Source organism: Crinia signifera, chromosome 3 (genome assembly GCF_055691185.1).
Source record: "Crinia signifera chromosome 3, ASM5569118v1, whole genome shotgun sequence".
NCBI lineage: Eukaryota > Metazoa > Chordata > Amphibia > Anura > Myobatrachidae > Crinia > Crinia signifera.
This window is the reverse complement of record NC_139219.1, coordinates 280,604,499-280,631,451: the sequence shown is the minus strand read 5'-3', so window position 1 is coordinate 280,631,451 and position 26,953 is coordinate 280,604,499. Positions and strand designations below refer to the sequence as shown.

General features: G+C 46.7%; 1 protein-coding gene across 2 annotated transcripts in view; it reads right to left on the bottom strand.

Annotated features, from left to right (window-relative positions):
- KLHL24 (kelch like family member 24) overlaps nucleotides 1–23,758 on the bottom strand; it is a 49,596-nt gene extending 25,838 nt beyond the window's left edge. The window contains exon 1 of one of the 2 annotated variants that reach the window (XM_083178257.1): nucleotides 23,582–23,758. The gene's annotated coding sequence lies outside the window, so the exon portion shown is untranslated. The remainder of the gene's footprint in view (nucleotides 1–23,581) is intronic. The other variant, XM_083178259.1, reaches the window with a different exon arrangement.
- Between the last annotated feature and the right edge of the window lie 3,195 nt (nucleotides 23,759–26,953).

The window sequence follows — 26,953 nt, the reverse complement described above, 5'->3', positions numbered from 1 at the left end:
ACTATTATACTGATGTTTTCTTACAGGGCGCCTATGGCTCAGGGGTAGGGAAGAGGCCTATCAGCCAAACAGGTCTCTACTTCACAAGTTCTAGACACGGCTATAGCGTCTATTTCGAAGTCAACTAGATACATTTTAAAGTTTTTAATATTCCTAAAGAGATCAGAGTATGGAAACAAATATATCAAGAGTTCAGTTTGATACAAGAATACAGGAATAGATAAGTAGTTTAAAGACAAGAGTATGAGTTATCACACAAGGACAGAGCTACCATGTAGGTTCGACTCTCTAACCGTACATCGATTTCTCACTTATATTTATATTTATATTAATATTACGGCATGTTTAAATTCATTCCTAAGTTCTAAACTAGATTTCTTACTGATTTTTTATCTAAAAATATATAACAATAGTGGTAAGAGTAAGTTTACATAATATTTAAAGGTAACAATTTTCTATATAGTGTAATATCTTCATAAAGGACAGAAAATATCAGTACAAAGAGATGTCGACCTCAGTCAAACAAGTTCTCCTTACTATACAGATAGTTATATGAATATGGCTGTACAGATTATTCATATCTATACAGCCAGATTCCATTCATCTGCACACTACGAGGATCAGCCAAAAAATTATAATGTAAAATAGGTAAAAAAAGGGGGGTAAAAAAAGGGGGGGTAAAACAAAAAGGGGGAGCAAGGAAGGAAACCTGAGAGAATCCGACTAATTATATTAGAACATCCTTTCACTATTAATTTTATACATTCTATACATTATTTAATTCAATATTATCATTAAGGCCGGTAGGGAAAAGAGTACCAAGTGAAAATATCCAGAATGCTTCTCTGGCACATAGTCTGTCGTATCGGTCGCCACCTCTCAATGTATGTTCTATGTGTTCAATTCCCTGCAAGCTCAGCACTCGCAGGTCTCCATTATGTTTAAGTTTAACATGTTTTGACAATGAATGTTTGAGCACTCCTTTCAAAATATTCCTTCGATGTTCCAAAAATCTTGTATTTAGTGTGCGGATCGTACGACCCACATATTGGGACCCGCATACACATGTAATTAAATATATAACATATGAGGTTTGGCAATCGATATGACTTTTTATGTTAAAAGAGGTTCCAGAGTGAGATGAATTGAAACAAGTATTAGGTTCTTTAATATATTTACAGGTCATACACTTATTCTTGTTACATTTAAAACATCCTTTCGTCCACTATTCCTGCCTGATCAGTATTTTCACGTTTGAAGTGACTCGGTGATAGAATGTCTCTTAATGTTCTATTCTTTTTGAAAATGATTTTTGGAACCTCTTCTAGATGAGGGGCCAATATATTGTCACATTTCAATATCCTATAATTTTTATTTATAATTTCTCTCAGTTGGTCCGAATATGTATTAAATTTGGAAATAAATAAAGGATTATCTGGTATTAGTTGCTTGGTCATGGTTTTTGAATTTAAAAGAGACACTCTTTCTATCTTCTCACTTTCCAATTGGGCTTTATCTAATAACCACTCTGGGTACCCTTGATCCAAAAAAGTCCCTCTCATTTCTTCCATTTGTTGTCTATATGTATGATCTTCTGAACAATTTCTTTTTATCCTGCAGAATTGATTTTTTGGAATGTTATGGACCCACGGTTTATAGTGGCAGCTGTGATAATTCAAATATTTACTGTTATCCACCTCTTTCTTATATGTTGCAGTTGTAATGCAATTGTTTTTAATAGTTATGGCTATGTCCAAGAAGTTTATCTGTTGATAGTCATAAGTGAAAGTGAAGTTTAAACCAAAAGTGTTAGAATTGAGTGAGTGTAAAAAATCAAGTGCCGATGTTAAATCCCCTTTCCAAATAAAAAATAAATCATCAATGTATCTGCCATATCGCACCAGGTTCGCCCTATATTGGCTATGCCATATGTACTGATCTTCGAATTGGCCCATATATAGATTTGCAAAACTCGGGGCGAACCTGGTGCCCATCGCAGTACCAAGTGACTGTAAATAAAAAACACCATCAAATGTGAAATAATTATGAGTGAGTATGTAATGTACAGATTGTAAAATAAACTTTTTTCTGATATCACTCAGGATTCCTTCTTGATCAAGATAATATTGTACTGCAAGGATCCCCTTGTCATGTGGGATATTAGAGTACAATGACTCTACATCACAGGTCATCAGTATATAATCCGATTGCCACTGTACATCCATGAGTAATTTGAGAAATTGAGTGGTATCCTTAATATGTGAAGGGAGTGAAAAAACTAAATTTTGTAAATGTGAATCAACAAAAGCTGAAAGGTTAGTAGTGAGGGACCCAACACCTGAAATTATAGGACGACCAGGAGGTGCAGTGAGGGACTTGTGAATTTTAGGTAAGTGATAATATGTGGCTACTATTGGATGTGGGTTAAAGATATACTGATAATCTATCTTGGAGATAGCTCCCTCCTCTACTGCTAACATCAGGAAGTCTTTGAACTCCCTACAATAGGTGTCAGTGGGGTCCTTTGTTAATATGGAATAAAATTTTTTATTATTCAGTTGCCGATGGGCTTCGGCAACATAATCATCTGTATTTTGTATGATAATGCCGCCGCCCTTGTCAGCAGCTTTAATTGTCACCGTTTTGTCCTCTTTTAGTGTCTTTATAGCTCTGTATTCATTTGGATGGAGATTATTCTTTCTCTTTTCATTACCATTTTTATCCTTATTTAATTCATCACAGAATGCATTAAAGTCTTTCATTGTGAGTGCATAAAAGGCTACATACTCACATACTCACATACGTACTCTACATACAGGTAGGTTCCAGAAACTGATAAATTGGATCTCTGCACAATAAGCAGCCTATGTGCCTCTACAAGTGACAGGTAAATAAATAACCAATCTAGAACACAGGAGAGGAAATGAATATTTATTGAACTTTTGCAATATCGTCTTTAATGAATATATATCAGCAAACAACAATGACATATGGCGGGGAGGTGTAGCTGATTTATTATGTTTCTTGCATCCTCCTGCTTGCCTTATTTAACCTAAACAACCTGTTCACAAGTACACACCTATACTATAGGCCCTGAGATCTGATCAAGACTGCATTTATTAATGCCTTTATTAATGGCGTATGTCCTTACAGAAGGTCACTGCTGAGATCATTATTCAGGCCCCGGGCTGCTTCTCAAACTTTCTCATCTGAAATAACAAAGCTTTAAGTGGAATATAAAAGCAAGGAATTGGAAGGGGGCTGAGTGGGACGCAGTGGCGTCAGTGTGTGTGTCTTGTTGGAGTCATGTCTAGGACATCATGCTGAAAATGACAAACTAGAACAAGCCCTTCCCTGGTGTATAGCTTTGTGTCAAAATCTACAAGGATTGGGAAACCTACTTTGGGCATCTTTATAGAGAACAATCTCGCTCGGTGCCTCTTTATGATGCAACCATCAAAACGTGCATAAGTCCCATGCAGGGTGCCGCCAATGTGAGCAATGAAGCACCTACTGTATTTAGTTATCCAACACTCCTTTATCAGGCTCATAAGAAGGTACTTCTCCATGCGTCTTAATAGCCACCTCTCAGTCACTGGCCAGGAACGGACAATACTTTCCCCATACATCTGTATCTCAATTGCTCCTGCAACTGCGGTTATGGAATAACCATACTCACCATGTTGTGGTAATGGAATCACCATAATGTGGTTATAGAATCAACAGGCTGTGGTAATTGAACAACCATACTGTGGTATTGGAATGCCCAGGCTGTGGTAACAGAACAACCATACTGTGGTATTGGAATGCCCAGGCTGTGGTAAGAGAACAACCATACTGAGGTAGCAGAATCACCAAGTGGGTAAGGACCAAAGGCGGCTACTTGTTGACTTCAGCAAAGAGCCTGCACTGTCTGTGTACTTGGACAAAGCCATGCTGCACTGCAGGAGGGCAGATGTAACATGTGCAGAGAGATTTACATTTGGGTGGGGTGTGTTCAAATGTAAATGTAAATTTCAGCATAACAAATAAAGCGGTCCAAGATTTTTTGGCAACATGCATAAGCAGCCAGTATTAAGGGCGGGATGTATTAAAATACATCGCCGCCCTTCGCGCCCCCCCCCCCCCCGCCGCGATGCCGCCGCATATGTATTAATATATGCGGCTGGCATCGCGATGCGGTGACGGAGGCCCCCCGCGATACCTGTACTGTGGTCTGCGGGGGGTCTCCGTCACCTCCCAGCCGGCTTCTGCTGCTTTCACGCCGGGGACAGCTAAGCAAGCTGTCCCCAGCGCTTCCTCCTCCCCCCTGCAGCCGGAAGGACGTCCGGCTGCGTTGCTAGGGGGAGGAAGGGCTTACCTTCCGGGGTCCAGGAGGACCTGCAAGAAGGTAAGCCCAAGGGAGGGGGGAAAGGGGGGGTCGGCGAGGCGGCGGGGTTGCGGCGGGCGGCGAAAAGTAGCCCATAGGCTTCTATAGGGTATCGCCACCCAAAGGTGGCGATACCCTGCCCTGCGATATCGCTGCGAACGGGTTTTAGTACATAGGAAAATGCGGTAAAATGTGGGTTTTACCGCATTTTCCCTTTAGTACATCTCGCCCTAACTATGCACAACATAAAATGTAAAGTAACTTGCTCCTATTGCATTACAACCTGGTATGTTCCAAGATAGGACATGATTAATTCAGACTTGATCGCTATAGGCTGCGTATACTCGCAGCCTATCGAACAGGTAAACGCAGCCGGCCGTCCCGCCAAATGCCCGCCCCCTGCAGCTCGGAGTCCCCTTGTTACTATGGGGTTTATTCTAGTTCATTCTTTCTGACAACATCCTTCTTAGATGGACAAAACCATGTGCACTGCAGGGGGGCAGATGTAACATGTGCAGAGAGAATTAGATTTGGGTGAGTTATTTTGTTTCTGTGCAGGGAAAATACTGACTGCATGATTTTACACTTCAATATAGATCTCACTTTGAAGAAAAACCCCACCCAAATCTAATTCTCTCTGCACAAGTTACATCTGCCCCACCCGCAGTGCACATGGTTTTGTCAATCTAAGAAGGATTTTGTCAGAAAGAATGGACTAGAATAACCCCCTATGTCCGTGGATGTGTTCACATAAACATCCATTCACATGTAGCCAAACGGATGAGAATTAATTCAATGGTCGATCACCTTCAAATGATTTCTCTTTCATTCGTTAATAAAAGTTAGTCAAGACTGACTTGGTGGCCGAACTCGGGGAGGGTGCTGTCGCCATGTGACGTGAACGTGCATTGGATCCAATCAGACTTATGCTGCTTTCCCATTGCAGACCCGTTTTAAGTTACAGGTAATCTAAAATGGTATTTAGCATTCCCACTGCAGCAGATTACAGTTTTAAATGCCATTTAAGTACCATTCCCATTGCAGCTAAAACGTTTTAGCTCTTCAAAACGTTTTTACAGCACAAATGAGTGCCTGTGACTTTAATGGGCTTTAATGGGCCAAAATCTCTGTTACATATATCTTTCACCAAAGTAGTGCGTACACACTGAGCTATTTTCCCCAAAGAGCAAGAGATTTTCAGGAGGTGAAAGACTTTGCTGAAAATCTTTCATTATAAACGGCTATTTACATAATGGGCTGGGTTTGAATTCCATTGGTTCCATATTTACGTTACTGGCAGCGACACGGGGGTGGGGAGTATGTGGCCGCCAGCGAGTAGTTCCACAGAGGGGGGGGGGGGAACGGGGTGATGTGTGTGCAGCCACGTCGCTCCGACAGCGTGGCGCGGTGAACGGTCCACGGGTGGGGGGTGCGGGCGCCGGAGCAAGTCAACTGTGGTGCAGTGTGGCTCAACTGGCTTTAGGGGGGACGGGGTGCGGGTGCCAGTCACCTTGCTCCACGCCACTGACCTGCTCCCAAGTGCCGGCCCTGATTGCTTATTATATTTATATGCCCACTGCCACCAATGTACATTTAAATGCAAACTGCCTATATATATATAGATATATATATCTATATCTATATATATATATATATAGATATATATATCTATATAGATATATATATATATCTATATAGATATCTATATATAGATATAGATATATATATCTCCTATATATTTGGCTACATCTGTCACTCAAAGTGGGTGTCTGTGTCTATAACGCTCTGTTCCTGGACTTTCCTCTTAATGTGTGATTGCCTTCATCTGTGCTGAACACCTTTCTGAGAAATTAACCTGTTTAAAACAGGTGATGGCAATCATACATTAAGAGGAAGTCTAGAAACAGAGCATTGTGTCCCTCCTGGAGTGGGTCATGTTGGGAGGTATGTGACAGAGAACCAGCCCAGTGAGCCCACAGACAGTGCCAGACACCCACTGCCTTCCCATGTTGCCCAGCACTGCTACTCCACAGCCACCAGGTGAGCGCCCCCCTCCCGCGATTTGCGGCAAAACCTCCCCCCCGCGCGCCCCCCCCCTCCCGCGATTCGCGGCAAAAACACCCGCTCCCCCGCGACCCCCCCTACCGCGATTCGCAGCAAAAACACCCCCGCGACCCCCCCTCCCGCGATTCGCTGCAAAAAGAACCCCCCCACGACCCCTCCCGCAATTCGCGGCATAACCACCACCCCGCGACCCCCCCCTCCCGCGAATCGCGGCAAACCCTCCCCCGTGACCCCCCCCCCCGATTCGCGGAAAAAACACCCCCCCCCCGCGACCTCCCTCCCGCGATTCGTGGCAAAAAGAACCCCCCCGCGACCCCCCCTTGCACGATTGGCGGCACCCCCCCTGTGACCCCCCTCCCGCGATTCGCGGCACCCCCCCCCCCCGCAATTCGCAGCAGCCCCAGGATTAAATGGCACATGCAAAACACTGACATGGCTATGGCCGACAATGAAAAAGGTTGACATGAGTTTTTGAAGATTTATTTTTAATTTTTTTAATTTTTTCATATTCATTGTCATGTGTCGACATGGACACCAATGAAGTGGCACACTTATGTCAACATTTACATGTGTTGACCTTTCTGTGTTGATTTTTTCTTGTGGCGATTCGCGTCACACCCCCCCGCAACCCCCCCTCCCGCGATTCGCGGCACCCCCCGTGACCCCCCACCTTCTGCAATTCGCGGCAACCCCCCACCGGAACCCCTGTGAACCCCGCCCTCCCGCGATTCGCGGCACCCACCCCCGCGACCCCCCCTCCCGCAATTCGCGGCACCCCCCCCGTGATTCGCGGCAGCTCCAGAATTAAATTGCACATGGAAAACACTGACATGGCTATGGTTGACAATGAAAAAGGTTGACATGAGTTTTTGAAGTTTTTTTGTCATTTTTTGAATATTTTCATATTCATTCTCATGTGTCGACATGGACACCAATGAAGTGCCACACTTATGTCAACATTTACATGTGTTGACCTTTCTGTGTTGATTTTTTTCTTGTGGCGATTTGCGTCACACCCCCCCACCCCCCCCCTACAACCCCCACTCCCGCGATTCACGGCACACACACACACACCTCCCCCGCGATTCTCGGCACCCCACCCCGTGACCCCCCCTCCCGTGATTCACGGCACACCCCCGCGACCCCCCCTCCCATGATTCGCCGCAACCCCCGCCCCGTAACCCCCCCTCCCGCGATTCGCAGCACCCACCCCCGCGACCCCCCCTCCCGCAATTCGCGGCACCCCCCCGCGATTCGCGGCAGCTCCAGAATTAAATTGTACATGGAAAACACTGACATGGCTATGGTTGACAATGAAAAAGGTTGACATGAGTTTTTGAAGTTTTTTTTTTCATTTTTTGAATGTTTTCATATTCATTCTCATGTGTCGACATGGACACCAATGAAGTGCCACACTTATGTCAACATTTACATGTGTTGACCTTTCTGTGTTGATTTTTTCTTGTGGCGATTCGCGTCACACCCCCCCACCCGCAACCCCCACTCCCGCGATTCACGGCACACACACACCCCCCCCGCGATTCTCGGCACCCCACCCCGTGACCCCCCCTCCCGTGATTCACGGCACACCCCCCGCGACCCCCCCTACCATGATTCGCCACAACCCCCGCCCCCGTAACCCCCCTCCCGCGATTTGCGGCAACCCACCCCGCGACCCCCCTCCCGCGATTCTCTGCAATCCCTCCCCTCCCGCGATTCGCAGCATCCACCCCCCCACAACCCCCCCTCCTGCAATTCGCGGCACCCCCGCGACCCCCCCTCCTGCAATTCGCGGCACCCTCCGCGACCCCCCCTCCCGCGATTCGCGGACACCTAAGTTGCAATACAGGGCATCTTTCATACAATTCTAACCATACAGTATTTCTCATATACAAACGTTCACAAATTAAGGGGGCGCAGCCCCTTACGACGGTGTGAAGAGCGCCCGTAGGGCGCGATGAATCACCTAGTCTATATATATATATATCTATATATATATATATATATATATTTATATAGTTGGTGCTAGCCAGTATACACAGTATATATTCACTACATTGGTGGCAGTGGGCATATCAAAATATAAACATTGGTGGGCAGTGGTGCCAATAATATATACATTGCTGGTCTGTGCCAGCAATGTATATATGTACAGGCTTAAATATATTACATTGGTGCCCAGTGGTATCAGTAATATACAGATTGCTGGCATATGCCAGCAATCTATATATTACTTGCTTAATAAACGCATTGGTGGCCAGTGGAGTTTACATGCTCAGTGTGTCACTCCACACTAGCAGAGCAGCCAGCCGGGGGCGGGGCGTTCTGCCGGGGTCGGGGCGCTCCGCCGGGCTGTGTGGCCTGGCCGGAGAGACGCAGCAGATGCGATGAGCGGCAGCGTGGGCACGGCGGCGGGGTGAGTATATGCACAAGTGGGGGCGACAGGCGCTGTGGACGGCGGGGCGACGGGGGTAGTGGAGTGGACGGCGGGGGGGCGGGTGTCAGCCGGGGGAGGGAGCAGCCGGTCAGCTGGGCTGAAAGTCTCTGATCTTTCAGCCCGGCTGCCATACACACCTGGCGATGATGGCTCAAATATGAGCCTTCATCGCCAGACGTAAGAATACCGTTTAAGATGCATTCCCATTGCACCTTAAACGGTAGATTACCGGCTAAAACCCTGCTTGGAAAACGGGTTGAAATACCGTTTAACTTTAAACGGTATTTCAACTCTGGCGCTTTCCCACTGCAGCCTTAAACGGTATTTTGCCCTCAAAAATCGGCAATATACCGTTTTAAGGCTGCAGTGGGAAAGGGGCATAAAACTTCTGCGATTTGAACACTTTTCATCAGATTCCTCAGCCTGATCTGTCAGAATCAGATGAAACGAGGCCAAGTTGCCTTAAGATTATGGAGAAAAGCCATATTTTTGTTTAATATCTTGATCCCCTAGTACTTTAATCTTGTACATTTGCTCTCTGTTGCCAGTATTGTTCCACTCATGAGTTGTCTTTACAACACTATCAACAACTGATATAGAAACACTTCTTTGTCCTATCAGGTTACCTCAGAAAACAGCCTACAGGAACTCCTATACAACATTTACATTCACTGATGCAGAAAGGGTATGTTAGCGAAGGGTAAACAGCAGCAGAGAAATACATTCACCTGACAGTAGCCACAAGTTATCACGGTATCATTTTGTGCTATTGTTGTGGCAAGGGAATGGTATACAGTGGCAGATTTAAACCCCTTTTACACTAGCAAAAATATCTTGGTTCCTCATGTATCGACCCGGGTTTTTTTGATAGTGGAAACGTGCAATCCTGGGTCGACTGACCGGGAACTCTATCCCAGGTAGTTACCTGGGTTGGAGCCGGACGCTGTTGGGTGCAGGGGCAGTGGAAATGGATAACCCAGGTCATTGCGACCCGGGTCCCCTTAACTCAGCGGTGGCCAACCCGCGGCTCGCGAGCCGCATGCGGCTCGCCGCGCTGTAAATTGCGGCTCCAGCCTCCCGTCTGCAAAGCGGGGTTTTGAATTTGGCGCCAATTCGGCTGCCAAATTCAAAACGCCGCATCGGCGGCCATTAGGAAACGACCGCGGCGAGCCAATCAGCGCTCGCCGCGCCGTTTCCGCCCTGCCCCCGGCGTCTGACATCAGACGCCAGCGGGAGGGCGAAAAGTCTTCTCCACGCCGGCGGAGCGCAGGAGCGCTCCTGAAGACGCGAGAAGCCGCCGGAGGATGGCGCAGAAGACGGCGGCGGGGAGAAGAGTTCCGGCGCCGCAGAAGACGCCGGGATCAAGACAGAAGATCTCCGGCGCCTTCTGCAAGAAAAAAGAAGATGGCTCCCGGAGAGGCCAGCGGGGGTGGGAAGCAAAAGAGCTGACGAAGCTCCCCCCAGCGGCCTCTCCCAACACCAGGTAGGGGCCTTTGGCCTCCTACCCTCCATCCACCCTAGACCACCGGGTGTCGGGCACTAGGCCCGTGGGCAAATTCAGGCCCTTCTGGCCTGTGTGCGCATTAGTCAGGCCCTCTTGGCCCGTGGCTCATTTGTTTGTTGGGCCCTCCTGGCCCTCTAGGTGGGCCCTTTAGTTAGGAAGCTGGGCCCTCCAGCATAGGTGTTGCACTGTGGGCAACACCTGTGCTGGAGGGCCCAGCTTCCTAACTGTGGGGTCATATGACGTTTGGCACTGTGGGGGGCATATGTTTGGCACTTTGAGGGGCATATGATGTTTGGCACTTTGAGGGGCATGTGATGTTTGGCACTTTGAGGGGCATATGATGTTTGGCACTTTGAGGGGCATATGATGTTTGGCACTGTGGGGGGCATGTGATGTTTGGCACTGTGGGGGGCATATGATGTTTAGCACTTTGAGGGGCATGTGATGTTTGGCACTTTGAGGGGCATATGATGTTTGGCACTTTGAGGGGCATATGATGTTTGGCACTTTGCGGGGCATGTGATGTTTGGCACTTTGAGGGGCATGTGATGTTTGGCACTTTGAGGGGCATGTGATGTTTGGCACAGTGGGGGGCATATGATGTTTGGCACTGTGGGGGGCATATGATGTTTGGCACTGTGGGGGGCATGTGATGTTTGGCACTGTGGGGGGCATGTGATGTTTGGCACTGTGGGGGGCATGTGATGTTTGGCACTGTGGGGGGCATATGATGTTTGGCACTGTGGTGGGCATATCTGGCACTGGGGGCATAAAGTTTTGTCATGTGGCCACTCTCCTTGTGTCATATGACCACGCCCCTGACCACTCCCCCGATCACGCCCCTTTTTGGCGCATGATGTTGGCTCTTTGGCTTGACGACTGATATTTTTCGGCTCTTTACCTCTGACCGGTTTGCCACCCCTGCCTTAACTGCATTGTAAAAGTGGCTGCTGGGAGATGTGCTTTGTTATGCTTTTAGTTATTATCCTTTATTTATAAGGTACTGCAAGAGGGTCCACAGTGCCTTACAGAGTAGGCCAAGACAATCTGTGGCTCTCCAGCTGTTGTGAAACTACACATTCCAGCATGCTCTGCTACAGTTTTATCATAAACTAAAAGTAATACTGTGGCAGGGCATGTTGAGATTAGTAGTTTCTTAACAGTTTATAAACCACAGCTTGGCCAGGCCTGGAATAAGCAAAATGGGTCAGGTTGAACAGAATAAGATAAAAGTGCATTACAGTGCAGAGCATTGCAGAATATGGACAAGGTTTATAAACATCTCTGCAGCAGCATTAGTACCCAAATAGGCAGCGGGGTCGGCCCAAAGGTTTGGCGGTATTGTTGTCAGTGGAAAGGAGATAGTGTTTGATTGAATTAGGCCCTGTTACTGAGTGCTTACAAACTAAAGCAAAGTGGGAGATAGACAGTCGGGATTCTGACAGTCAGTACACCGACATCTGAATCCCGACTGTAAAACACCCAACAGTTGGGATCCTGACTTACAGTACAGGGGCTATTCTCCCCTGTGGGGGTCCACGACCCCCATAGAGGGAGAACAGAACCCGTGGTGAGCGCAGTGAGCCACTGAGCCCGCAGCATGGCGAGTGCAGCAAGCCTGAATGGGCCTTCTCTGCGCTCGCCCACTGTCGGAGTACCGGCGTCAGGAAAACAATGTCAACAGGGTAGGCTCCAAAGAAGGGGCTTCAGCACAGCTCAAATTTCAAATAACAGAGCCGCACCAACTGCCACCGACTTCCATTTCAAACTGACTCACTGGCAGTGGGTGTTTCTCCCCTATTTCAATTGTGACCTGTGCAGCATAGGGATCAGCCCAGGGCATTTTTTTCAATCCCTGGAAACAGGATTGAAAAATGCTCAATCCTGGGATTCCCGGGATTGGCATTCCTATAGGAAAAATGCCCCCTGTCCCCCACATTAACTTACTTGGGGAGCGGGGCAGGCAGCAGCTGTGCAGCAGGTGGAGGCAGTCGCCAGGTGTGGTGCTGAGTGGGAGAGCTGCTGAAGTGGCGGGCGAAGCTTCTGTAGTGGAGCCGGGAGCGGGCGGTGAGAGAGTTCTGGTGGTGAGGTGCAGTAGTGTGGCCTGCGCAGTGTGACCTATGAACAATAATATGTTCCACAGATCTGATAATAATAAAGTTGCAGAATATTCAGATGCATATTTTAAGAAAGTTGCTTAGCGCAACTAAGTCGTAAAGTCCCTGGAGTGCCAAAGGGTCTATTTGGTACCATATGAGGGTATGTGTATGCAAACACATATGTATTCAGCATGGCAAAGACTGCAGCCGGGAGATGTGGTATTTATTTCTCTGCTGGGAAGAATGGAGTCATACATTTTTACAAGAAAAGTAAGTATACTGTAAGTGCACTGACAATCACAATATTTATTATTAAGATTTAACTTTTATTTTTATTCGTTAAAAGGTGAAATATTTAAAATATAGAAAGATAAAGAAAGAAATATATTTCTTTCTTTATCTTTCTATATTTTAAATATTTCACCTTTTAACGAATAAAAATAAAAGTTAAATCTTAATAATAAATATTGTGATTGTCAGTGCACTTACAGTATACTTACTTTTCTTGTAAAAATGTGTGTCTTGGCTTAAGTAGTAGGTGGCACCTCCTTTTGAAAAATATAGGGGAACTTCCCCAAGGATTTCTCATATTGGAGGAGATAGGACAATCTCATAAATATAAGAGACTGGTGCGGGAATCTTTCTTTTTGTGTGTACAAGAATGGAGTCATGTCCAAAGTCATCAGTAACATGAAATAAGATGTTTTCTTGGCCTACCAAACACCTGGACATCTCACAGATGTGGGAGCAGCCTTTCTAGTTACTCGGTAAGACATACCGGTTCATCATAATAATGAGACCGGTGCCTCATTATGCCCTTGAGCCTGGAGTGGAGATTCTATACCTGGTGTTTTAGAGGATTATTTGAAGTTGGACTGCCCCCCTATCCACTGGTGTGATACCATCTGCACTACTTGGACTTTACTTCTGCCATTCCGGGTGGGAGAAGGACTTCCTTGTACAGTGGGAGGGTGAATGTCCTGTTTTTAAGGAATAAATTGTGACCTTTGGATGATACAGCTTGTCCTGTTGTCTTGGATTGAAAATAAAAGATACCTTTGGATGAAAATAGGGCACTGCCCTCTGGTGAGTTTCCATTTCCTATATATCTAGAAAGAAACCTTTATAGGAACATCTCCTAGCCAGACTAGGTGAGTCACCTGGAAATCTGGAAGGATTTGAAATTTAATATATGGACCTTCACTAATTGGAATTTGTACTGTTATATTTTTCTTTTCTATATTGTTGGAGTCTTTACCCATATATACATAGGGAACCAAGAAACACTTCCGGAGGTAGCGCTGTGGAGTTCCACATCTTGTTGTCTTTGTGAGATTCTATACTACTCTGCATCGCCCATACTTGCATACACTTGGTTCTGAGCATGTGCCGTGTGTGGGATATATACTCCGTAAACAAACCGATGATCACCTTTACATCAGCTCTATGGTATTTTTCATGGTGTCTTAACAAGGACATTAGCAAGTGAAATAATCTATAGATACTTCTTTAAAAAACAATAAAAATAAATCCTATTAACACTAAACAAACAGAATGACTGTTGATGCTAATTCAGGAAACCTCAGAGAGGTTAAATGAGGTTGGTGCAGAGCTTGCTCTAACATGTGCACTACCAAGATTAGTCTCCAACGCCAACAGGCTCTGGCTTAATAGACACAGACACTGATTGTGTATCTGATACTCCCCGACCTCCTACATTTAATGTCTATTAGAAAGGAGCTTTGAAATCTACTGTAAATGAGGTCTCAGTACTGGCCGATGCTTTGCTGTATGACGGACCACAGGGCCGATGTAAGTTTTGATGGTTGTGGCCGATGTTGGCGTATAAGGACGCACCAATCGGTATTACTGTGTGTACAGAATCCCCTCAATAGCATGCGAGCAGATGCATTTGCATACACAAACACATGCGGCCGTTCGGTAGAAAAATCGGTCGCTCACCATCAAATTATTTTTTAAACCTTCGCAAAGTCTAGACTTACTTTTATTCTGGCCAGAGATGGCCGAGTTTGAGGCGTCATGCGGGTTAATCGCCCCCCCCAAAGTCACAGACAGGCCACCGCCAATAGATGCAGCTGCGTGTGCTCATGCGTCTTACTCAGAATCAGCCCCAGTAAGTGCTAACAGCAGGTTTACTACACAGATCAACGTTCCCTATATTGTACTCCTATTTTCATCTTTTTTATTTTTGCTTTTTACCCAGCAAGGAGACAAAAAATGTAAACTCTTCATTTAGTTTAAGAAACGCACTTTGATCTGGCGTCACTGTAATGATTTAGTAATCTGCGGAACACCAACGTTCTAATGTCAGACAGATTTGCTTTTTCTGGAAAACTCAGCTCAGTCTTTCCAATAAGTCAACTGTAACACTGGAAAACAAATCTGGAGTGGGAACCGGCTGACCGGAAAAAGAATGCCGATGGTTTTCTTATTAAAAGTTAAAAGCTCTTATATCTCTACTGCTATGGCTACACTTTAGTTATTTTTCTGGTACTCTTTACTTAGAAGGGCGCCCATCTCGGCCATCTCGGGCATTGAATGCACTAAAAAATCAGGTGCGATGCGACAGACGAGATGCCCGAGATTTCCCATAGGGAACAATGTTAAATGTCTCAATTGACCCGATTTTCCTGTTCAATGCCTCAATTGACCCAATTTTTCCATAGGAAACAATGTTAAATGGGCCACAGAGGCCAAATAGGCACCCTGAAGTGAATAATGGCCACCCGAATTGTTAACGCCACCCCACGATCAACGTCAACCCGAAGCGTGGCGAGCGCAGCGAGCCCGCGAGGGGCGGCGGTACGCGTCCTACGACCTTTTCATACCCCCACTATCCACGTCGGTGTGGAGTTGAGAATAGAAAGTGTGGCGAGCGCAGCGAGCCACCGAGCCCGAAGCGTGGCGAGCGCAGCGAGCCCCGCGAGGGGACGCGGATACCTTCACAGGTATCCGCGTCCCCTCGCGGGCTTCACAGCTGTCCGCGTACCCTCACGGGGCTCGCTGCGCTCGCCACGCTTCGGGCTCGGTGGCTCGCTGCGCTCGCCACACTTTCTATTCTCAACTCCACGCCGACGTGGATAGTGGGGGTATGAAAAGGTCGTAGGACGCGTACCGCCGCCCCTCGCGGGCTCGCTGCGCTCGCCACGCATCGGGTTGACGTTGATCGTGGGGTGGCGTTAACAATTCGGGTGGCCATTATACACTTCAGGGTGCCTATTTGGCCTCTGTGGCCCATTTAACATTGTTTCCTATGGAAAAATCGGGTCAATTGAGGCATTGAACAGGAAAATTGGGTCAATTGAGACATTTAACATTGTTCCCTATGGGAAATCTCGGGCATCTCGTCGGTTGATCGCACCCGATTTTTTAGTGCATTCAATGCCCGAGATTTTTTACTAACGATGCCCACGATCAAAATAGTGGGCGCCCTTCTAAGTAAAGAGTACCATTTTTCTTATTCACTTATTAATAAACAAAACCAAATGAGGACGCTCAGTCAAGCATGTATCAGACATCTCTCTGGCCTAATAAATATAGCAGGGTTGCCTACTTTTAAAGTCTCCTCTCTGGGCTTCTCCCAGAGACGACAACAGCAGCAGCACTTCGGAGGGATGGGCCTGATGTATGTGTCATCAAGCCCCGCCCCCAGTACTGCAAATCCCGCAATTTGTGGGTTGAGGAGGGGTGGGACTAAATGGAGTGATTTGCATCTTTAGCCCTGCCCCTCCCCCAGAAAAGCCACAAATCGCGGAAAATTAACGCTGCCACGGGGGAGATGCCGGGGGGTGGGTACGGTATACAGGAGGGTTGCCCACCTTTCCGGGGCGTTGGGAGTTCCACAACAGCTGTTGGGACACATGTGGACAACCCCTGCTTCTTTAACCCACGACCACAATAATGAAGTATGTATCTTTTTGGACAGCAGTGAGTTGTAGAATAGCCCCAAGCAATAATAAACAAGGCATTTGACATTCTGCAGAATGCTGGAATTGTTAGAGAGCTAAATTGGCACAGAAGCTGGAAGTCTGCAGGTTATAGCAAATCCTAACACAAATAAACGCAAGGCAACTTCAGGCAGCATCCTACAGATCTATGTGCTGCATCATGGTATATACTGTACAGTGGGTTACGGTAAAGGTTATAGACAATGTCTAGGGAGACCAATAATGGTAGACCCCAACACCGCCAGGTAAAGCTACCGCTCACGTATCCCACACCTACCAGTGGTCAGTTAGGGAGGTAATGCCAGGAATATAATCTCTGTATGTAGGGGGCAGATCTAAAATAATATGATTCACAGTCATTGTAGCCCTGCTCCTTCATCTGGGGCCCGGTTTGTGTGGTTTACAGGCGTCATATCTCCCAACATGAAGAAGTCGGGACTTCTGTGGGTGTGACCTCGTCAAAAAGAGGCATGGGTTTGCTGGAATGATGCTTCCACAAGCCACGCGTCCCATGTCCATCACCATAGGGTCATGCCTAGCACTCTGTTTCCTGTGAATAGAAACATTCATTCTGCTAAGAGGAGCAGCAAGTGACAGGGGAACTACAACCCCCCCCCCCCCCCCCACTGCGGGCAACTGCTGCCGGTGGGTGGGACTACGGAACAGACCAACAGGTCATATCCGCCTGTGACGGCTGGAGTGGATACTTTCAGCTGCAATTAGGAAGGCAGGGCCAAAGCCCTACATTACCAAGACCCATCCCCATTACAAAAAAATCCAGTGATTTGCAGGTAAACAAGAAGGGGATGGGCCTAAATTGATACAAATTGCTTCATTTTAGCTTCTCTCCCTCCACATACAACTGCAAATAACATCATTTTACTGGTGGGGTAGGAAGAAGTGGGGGAGGCCTGGGACATGTGGGTGCATGCGAGAGGCTTGCCCCCGAATCCGAAGGATCGGGAGGGGGACCTGATTTTGGGAAGCCTGGGTAAGGCTTCATAACGTAGAAGCCCAGCACAACCCCCCAAAGTGCCCAGCTGCTTCTCCTCTCCAGACTCCTATTCTATTCACTTCTATAGTCATAACTCTGGAGTGTATAGGAGTATGACGGGTGAGGCCCTGACTGCATGGGCCAAATATAAATGTTTTGAAAAGTTTTGTGTTGTAAGAGACTTTATAAATGACCTCCATTAAACCCTAGCACTCTGCTTGATTTTCGGTACCTCATATTAGCATATGGGAAAATGATCTATGTTCGTCCACAGGAAAGGGAAAAATAGAAAAGAACAATTATTGGAATGGCCACACTACCATCTGCAGGAAAGTAGATTCACAGTGGATACGTCCCCTTCTGCAGGTCACACAAAGTCAAAGTATCTGGTTCTAATCCTGTTCACATTATGCAAAGGAGCTTTTTTTACGAATATACAGGGCCTGCATTGCCAAAAGAACAATAAACAGTTGTGACACTTTGATTGTTGACAGATATTACCTGCGATGTGTCCAGAAAATGAAAACTTTCATCTCAAGACTTTGCTATAGAACAATGTATTTTAAATAGCATAATCTGAAATTGGTATATTACAGAGGGGGCATTTATGCTCCCATCTGAAATAGTTAGGGTTAGGCTGCAGGGAAAGGTTGGGGTTAGGCTGAGAGAGGGGGAGGTTATTGTTAGGCTGTGGGAGGGAGAAGTAAGGGTTAGGCTGTGGGAGGGAGAGGTAAGGGTTAGGCTGTGGGAGGTAGAGGTAAGGGTTAGGCTGTGGGAAGGAAAGGAAAGGGTTAGGCTGTGGGAGGGAGAGGTAAGGGTTAGGCTGTGGGAGGTAGAGGTAAGGGTTAGGCTGTGGGAAGGAGAGGAAAGGGTTAGGCTGTGGGAGGTAGAGGTAAGGGTTAGGCTGTGGGAAGGAGAGGAAAGGGTTAGGCTGTGGGAGGTAGAGGTAAGGGTTAGGCTGTGGGAAGGAGAGGAAAGGGTTAGGCTGTGGGAGGTAGAGGTAAGGGTTAGGCTGTGGGAAGGAGAGGAAAGGGTTAGGCTGTGGGAGGGAGAGGAAAGGGTTAGGCCAGCAGTTCTCAAACTGTGGGTCCTGGCCCCAAAGTGGGTCCCGACCTTCTCAGCATGGGGTCGCGACTCCATGTTGCTGACCATCAGGCTGATGACTTTTCTAATCTCAGTCAGTAATTAACGGAGTCTGAAAAATCAGTTGAATTGGCTGTTATTTTAGACTCCTCCCATCATTTTGTGCCTCCACAATGCTGCCATGTATGTGCTGTCTGCTGACCACACATGTGATGTGATGACCTTCTGCAGTAACTTGCTGGGGTCCCTTAATCATTTTTCTTGTCTGACAGGGTCCCGGAGCAAAATATTTTGAGGACCCCTGGGATAGGCTGCTAGAGAAAGAGGTTAGGGTTAGCCTGCAGGAAGGGGGATGTTATGGTTAGCCTGCAGGAGGGGAGATGTTATGGTTAGGTTGCAGGAAGGGGGATGTTATGGTTAGCCTGCAGGAGGGGGGATGTTATGGTTAGCCTGCAGGAGGGGGGATGTTATGGTTAGCCTGCAGGAGGGTGGATGTTATGGTTAGCCTGCAGGAGGGGGGATGTTATGGTTAGCCTGCAGGAGGGGGGATGTTATGGTTAGCCTGCAGGAGGGGGGATGTTTTGGTTAGGTTGCAGGAGCAGGGATGTTATGGTTAGGTTGCAGGAAGGGGAGATGTTATGGTTAGGTTGCAGGAAGGGGAGATGTTATGGTTAGGTTGCAGGAGGGATGGGTTAGGAGGAGAGTAAGAGTAGGGTAACAGGATTTACCAAAATCTGGCGGGATTATGACAGATGCCGTCCTGGCTGTCAGGATCCCTAACAGCGTAACATCATTTATACTATTTTATAAAATACGTTTCCACTGTATCATGGCAGGGTTAGTACAAAATGGGTATTGGTTCACTTTGACTCGATGCAGGTGTCCCGTACACTCACATTTATACCCCTTTCACACCAGAAAATGCAGGGACCCACCCTGGAATTTGGCCCAGGGATCATGCCTCTCCCAGGGTGACCCCTATCACACCAGAAAAGTCCCTGCATTCTCCTGTGTGGGAAGGATGTGGTGAGGAGGCGGGCAGGAGGCGGAAAGGAGGCAGGCAGGAGGTGGGATGGCGGCAGAGGTGGTGGACAGTACTCACCCCAGGTTGCCGGTCCTTGGTGTAGGCCGGTGATCCATACAGGTGGCAGGCGCAGATGACAGGTCAGACGGCGGGCGCAGATGACAGGTCAGACGGCGGGCGCAGATGACTCAGCTCTCCGGCTGCTGTGAGGGCACCGGAAAGCTGCGTCATCTTCATCCGCCGCCTGTCCTGACATCTGCACCCACCACCTGTGTGGATTCCACGGCCTGACCACTCGCACCGAGGACCGGCAACCTGGGTGAGTACCCCTACCCCTTTCACACCGGCCAGGACCCCGGGTTGAACCAGGAAACAATCCTGCTCCATAGCAGGGTTGAAATCCCGGCAAGTTTTCCTGGGATTTTGGCCCGGGCCTAACCAGGGAATTTAGGCTGGTGTGAAAGGGGTATAAGATGTCCCGTTCTTAGCAAGCATTACTCTGGGACTTTGTAGAGAACAAATCAAGGACAGAATGACAATTGACAGAGAGTTCCATAAATACTTACGTTGCCATGGACACAAACAAATAACACATTTTTCTTACATGTTAAATGAACAAGAGTTTTGCAGAGCAAACAGTCTGTATTCCCCAATATTAAACATAAGCTTCTGGGGATGGTGTAGAAGCAGAGACTCGTACAAGTCAGTGTTTACAAGACACTTGTATAGTTGTACTAAGACACACAGAGTGGGCTGAGAAGGTTCTTGCAGCAGCGATGAGAAAGGTCCTGGAAACAGTACATAATAATATCCACACAGTGATTAGGCGGAGGTCTGAGGTCTGCTTCCTTTTTGGTTAAAGGAGACTGAAAGCAAACTGTTCCTTCCTCTAATGTAAATTGTGTGAGCCTTACAGGAGAAAAATAGCTTTATAAAGAGCATAAAGCCACATGGGTAACAGAGAGAGCTTATGTAAGGACATATATCCGCCTCAACAGCCTGAGGCCCAACTGCGCTGGCTGCCTGCCCAAAGTGGAAGAAAGGACGATTGAAGCTCAGGAGGTACTAAAATAACCTTCTCAGCAACAGAGTGATCTAACCAATCGTGTGCGGGAAGCCAAGCTCTCAGACAGTATGGAAAGCAGGACTAATAGGTCGTGCATCTGTGTCTCTTTCAACGGATTATTCAAATGTGGCATGAAACACAATGCTAGAAGGTAAATCAGGGAGTGAACGAAGGTAACACACTGTCAACAAAAAAACAACTTGTTTTTCATTTATTTAACCTCCAACTTAAATCTGACACACAATAATGTTTCTATTTTGTTTTACTGCAAAGTAGGGATGAACATCGGAAGACCACCATCAAATGATGGCTGGGCATCCGTCATCAAATGTTTAAATGTAATGGTAACTGACCATCGCATCAAAAGAATTTGATAGCAAAAAACAACAACATATAATTCGCACATGTGCAAAGTAAGGGCAGTTTGTACATGCGCAAACATCTGTAGCGTGGCCGACAGGGGATGTGACTGGGGCTGAACCACCATCAAATGTTTACCATTCAATGGCGCAAACATCATAACACCACCATCGAATGATAAAACCACTGTCATCGCAACAAAACCATTGATTGTTGTGATCCATTGGGGATGCGATGCACATCCCTACTGTAATACCCTATTTAACTCTACTTCCAACCCTTTGCCCACTTCCAGCACTTCCTTACCTACCCAACATCACACTGACCATAATGCAAAAATCCGGAAGTTTCTTATAGGATGTTGTGTTATAAACAGTAGCCAAAGTCTTGCCATACAAAAGACGGGCACGGGGAAAAGCACTCATATTCTTCTTCAGTCTGTCCGGTCAATCCTGTGTAGGCTGGCAGTACAGTTTTCTAATTAAGGAGCCTACTTATAGTATACTCAGTCACTGACGTCAATATATTAACATGCAAAGAGCCTATTTACTTTCATAAAACACATGTGTCCCGTTAGTTACTGGTGAGAAGTGTAACCCTGTACAAGGAGACACCTACTTTGGATTCAGGCTGACTCTGACCTGCCTTAGCTCCCTGTACACTTCAAGCCACGCACACTGACCTGCTGAGAGCAGCCAGATCAGTTTCCTCTTGGGAGAACTTTGGCAGGCAACAAAGGACATCAGCATGGATATAAACAATGCAGAATGGAAAGGGGGCAGGCTAAGATGTGTAACGGTGTAGTGCCAACAAAGCACAGGGTGCAGCCCTGTTACTTGCTCCAGAACGACATGACGTTTACTTATGTACAGTTAACACAAGGCCAAGTAGCATTATGAAGTAATGAGAACATTTCAGGCATGCGAAGAGGAAACATAAAAAAATAACATAATTTCCTTAATAGTAATAATGCAATCTATTATTATCAACATTATTATGTTTATGGGCACCCAGATGTAGCAACAAGAGACTGATTAGTGCAGCCTAATCCGTCTCTGGCTTTATGACACACAAATAACTCCCCCCCCCCCCCTCCCACTGACCCCTATACCTGCCCCCTCCTAACCCAGTGATACCTGCTTCTACTTCATGTCTGCTTAAAGTCCTGCAGTCTAAAGATGCTGACTCTGCAATGAGATACACTGCATGTGTCTTATGTAAGCCTTGTAACTGCAGAATGTAACCCTCAGTGCCCAGATTGTGGCCACAGGAGGATGGAGAGTGGAAGATGCACGTACACCAGCTGGGCAATACTTATAGCTACTACTGTCTACTTTCCTACAAAGCTCAAAGCCGTTTAATATTACAGGTGTGTGATCCTGAAGGCACAAAAGGTAAGTGGTCCAAGCTGCTCAAGTCATGATTTTGTCCACAGGGGAACTGCATATTTAATATAAAGAACAGATTGCACACTAGGCTGCAGTTTCTGGACTTGACAAAACCTATAATATATGATGCCGCTTACCAAGGTGCCTTAGGCTGTTTAAGAATAAATAACCCAAGTTACGAAACTTTTCCCTCCCCTGTGATGAAGCAAGAGCTGGGCCAGGGTAAATAAACACTGTAAGCCGGCCCACGTGATTGGACTGGGGATAGCTCTGCCCCCTGCAAGCAGCTGTTCTCTGTTGTGTTTGTGTAGACAAGGGACAGACAGGTGAGCAGTATCCAGAGCACAGGTAGAAACAGAACTTCCTTTTAGGAAACGGTTTGTAACCCAAGGGAGAAGATCTGTCTATTGTGCTGCTGATCGTCTCATACTCTCCGCAGCCACCTGCTCACTCTTTACTTTAGACTTCCCCATATGTTAGCTCAAGATAAAGACAGATGTACTGAGCTTTGGAGAGTGATAAAGTGAAGAGAGAAAAAGAACCAACCAAACAACTCCCAACGGTCATTTTTTAAACACAGCCTGTAATAGGACATGTAGGAGCTGATTGACTGGTTCTTTATTTTTCTTCACTTTATCAGTATATATAGCTTAGTACATCGTCCAACTGTGGTGAGAGCGCAAAGTCCCCTGTACACAGTAAATAAACAGCATGGGCAAAGATACGATGTACAGGTGTGCACAAGAAGTTACTTCCGCACTAATAAACTACTTTGTTCTGTATAATTAACACATTATTAATAATAATAATAATAATAATGTTATTAAATATTGGGTGTACACATGTAGGTGTCCAAATGTATGTATTAACCGTTTCCTATGTATTCACATCAATTAGCTATACAGCTCCCATGTTATCCTAGCTTTTAACAGTGCTGGATACACACTGGTGGCTATCTAATGAAAATAATAATAACAAAATGTAATAAAGCTGTATTTTTAGAGAATGACTGGTGACAGTGGTGCTAAGTGACTGCAGATAAGTACTGTATTTAGGCACAGACATGTTGTAAAGGGATCTGTCAGTCTGTAAACAAACACAATTGCCACCTATACACAACAAACCAGAGTCTAATCTTCCAATACACACAATACTGACATCAGTAATTGGTTAAAGGAATAAAATATAAAAAATTGGTTAAACCCTATAAAGTGATGGGACTCACCTGAGTGCAGGCAGCATGGGCAGCTACAGGGGGCACAGGTACAATAGCAGTGACAGGCTGAGGATTAGCACTCCTCTCACTCTCTCTAATGATGATGATGATGGCAGCAGCAGCAGCAAAATCTCATCTCTCTGCCTGAAAACAAAGAGCACTGAGCATGTGACTGCCCAGAACCAAAACACATGACGTCAGGAATTGCGGGCCAATCAGGTGCTCGCCGCGCATGACGGGAGTGGTAGTTCTTAGCCGGTGCCTGGAGCTACGTCACGTGCAGTATGAGGTCGGTGACTGGTGAGAGGTGAGGTGAGGAGGAGGCCAGTAATACATAAATAAATATATATATGCGGGAGTACTGTATCTGTAGTGCGGCAGAGCTGCGGGTAGTACTCATATTACAGGAAGGGTCGAGTCCCATCCCGTGCTGGCAGCATCAGGCAGGGAAGGGCTGGAGCTCACCCCACTCCCCCTACTGTCAGCCAGCAGACTGACATTTTCAGGAACTGTCCTTGCGCTCACCCTCTGTCCCTGGACATATCCCTGTTTTTCCAAGTTTAGAAGTGCTCATACACACTGGCTGTGTTTCCCACTCTTTGTTACATTTGCAAAGGAATATGACTTTTAGTGGATAATGGTACTTGTGAGTTATCCGGGCTGCCGATTTTTTCATGGCGCCCGAAATCGTGGGCATCGCGTCGGTCGTGGCCGTTATAAGGAGCCGCGACGCGATGCCCGCGATTTCCCATAGACAGTAATGTTAAAAGACACGATGGACCCGATTTCCGACCCGATTTCCCATAGACAGTAATGTTAAAAGACGCGATGAACCCGATTTAGACAGCAATGTTAAATTAAAATGACAATGTGAAATTGGCCAATATGGGCATTTCACATTGGATATGTTTTTAAAAAAAATGTTTCATGGCCCCCACCACCGTTAACGCCACCCCGCTATTGACGCCAACCTGAAGCGTGGCGAGCGTAGCGAGCCCGCAAGGGGCGGCGGTACGCGTCCTCTGACCTTTTCATACCCCTACTATCCACTAGGGCGTGGAGTGAGAATAGAATAGTGTGGCGAGCGCAGCGAGCCACCGAGCCCGAAGCGTGGCGAGCGCACGCGGACACCTGTGAAGCCCGCAAGGGCACGCGGATACCTGTGAAGGTATCCGCGTCCCCTCGCGGGGCTCGCTGCGCTCGCCACGCTTCGGGCTCGGTGGCTCGCTGCGCTCGCCACACTATTCTATTCTCACTCCACACCCTAGTGGATAGTAGGGGTATGAAAAGGTCGGAGGACGCGTACCGCCGCCCCTCGCGGGCTCGCTGCGCTCGCCACGCTTCGGGTTGGCGTCAATAGCGGGGTGGCGTTAACGGTGGTGGGGGGCCATGAAACATTTTTTTTTAAAACATATCCAATGTGAAATGGCCATATTGGCCAATTTCACATTGTCATTTTATTTTAACATTGCTGTCTATGGGAAATCGGGTCCATCGCGTCTTTTAACATTACTGTCTATGGGAAATCGGGTCCATCGCGTCTTTTAACATTACTGTCTATGGGAAATCGCGGGCATCGCGTCGCGGCCCCTTATAACGGCCACGACCGACGCGATGCCCCCGATTTGGGGCTAAATCGCGGGCATCGCGTCGGTCGGGTGTCCTTAAGTTAACTAAACTTAAGGACAAAATCGGCAGCCCGGATAACTCACAAGTACCTGGATAATTTTCTGATGACAAAAATACATTATATTTGAGTTCTGTAATGTGGCTGTACATCAGCCAAGCTATTCCCTGACACCTATCTGGTCAGCGGACATCGGGGGATTGGCAAAAGACAACATGTTAAAAATTTTCAATTTATCCTTACAGATCATATTTAGTTGAAACTGGTGAATCAATGATTTCTAATCTGTTGTGTTTCTCCCATCCTCCGACCAGGCACCTGGAGAACGTGGAATTGCCTCTGACCCAGGCATCTGGAGAACGCGGAATTGCCCTGATACTCTGCTGATGTTTGGCCCCATGCCCCCACTTTTCATACAATACATCCCTTCCTGATGTGGCCACACTCATAAAGGCATAATAAGTACCCATAATTTCCATAGATGGCAGGAAGCCAAAGATGCAAAACCATTCTAGCACTCGCCATCTTTAAAAACCCTTGCAGTTCCTCTTCCCTGCCTGGGGTGTCGCTGCCTGCTGTAGTACTTCTAACACAGTGAGGTCTGTATATCAGCACTGATATGCAAACCAGACCTGTGCTAGAAAGAACTCAGCGGACAGCGACACCCCAGGCAGGGAAGAGGAACTGCATGGGTTTTCCAAGATGGCGGGTGCTAGAATGAACACTAAATGGTTTGAATATTGTATGGTTCCCCATGGTGGTGCAAAGGGACTCCCAATGCGGGGGGAGGCTGGGGCTAGGTGATGTCCTTGTGTCTTAGCTAGTGATGGAAAACCAGGAGAAAACCATCAGTGTGTTCAGGCATATAAGCACCATTCCATTAGGATGACTTGCTCCCTTTAAGTCTCTCCAAAATCTCAGAGTCTTTTAGATATTCCCGTGTCACATTAATCTCAAACATGTAGCATGGGACTTTCAGCACATCCCCATCTAGACAGCATCCGCACATTACGACCCCTTAATACACTTATTCAGCATATGCAGTACACAATCTAATGTCTTATTGATCAATGGTAGTTGTATATTAATTTGTTACTCGTGTATGCTCTGAGAATTGTAGTATAAAGCACTATAAAACATTTAAAGGACAGTAAATACCTGTTCAGTAAATACTACTGATACTGGTTTCACATTGCAAACCTGCTTTCAACCCATTTTTGTAAATGTGTCTTAAAACGGGTCAAAAGCCAGTTAAAAGCCTTTCATATTGCAAGTTGTAAACGGTATATTGCAGTTTCAATACCGTTTTTGTACCTTTCAGATTCAACCCGTTTCACCCATAGAAAGCCATACAATGTCATTTTAAATGTTTATTTCCTGCTTGTGGGCTGGGATCATGCAGGGACATAACCTATTACCCTTGCGTGGTTATCATTTGTAGCAAATACCGTTTCTGAGCTGTTCAGACTGCAGGGAAAACGGCTCAGAAACATGTAGGATCCTGCTTTTAACACGTTTCAAAGTACCGATAGGTACTTGTTTCCTAGCACGGCGCCAGCGATAAAAATTGTATCCATCGGAACCCCAAAAATCGCGTCGATCGCATGCAACCAAATCGCATGCGATGCGATCAACGCGATTTTTCCATTGGAATCAATGTAAAATGGTCCCTGAGACCCGATTTTACATTGGCCCCAATGTTAAATGCCCCCCAGACCCCAATTTTCATTGTTTCCCAACCCTGATGGGTCAAA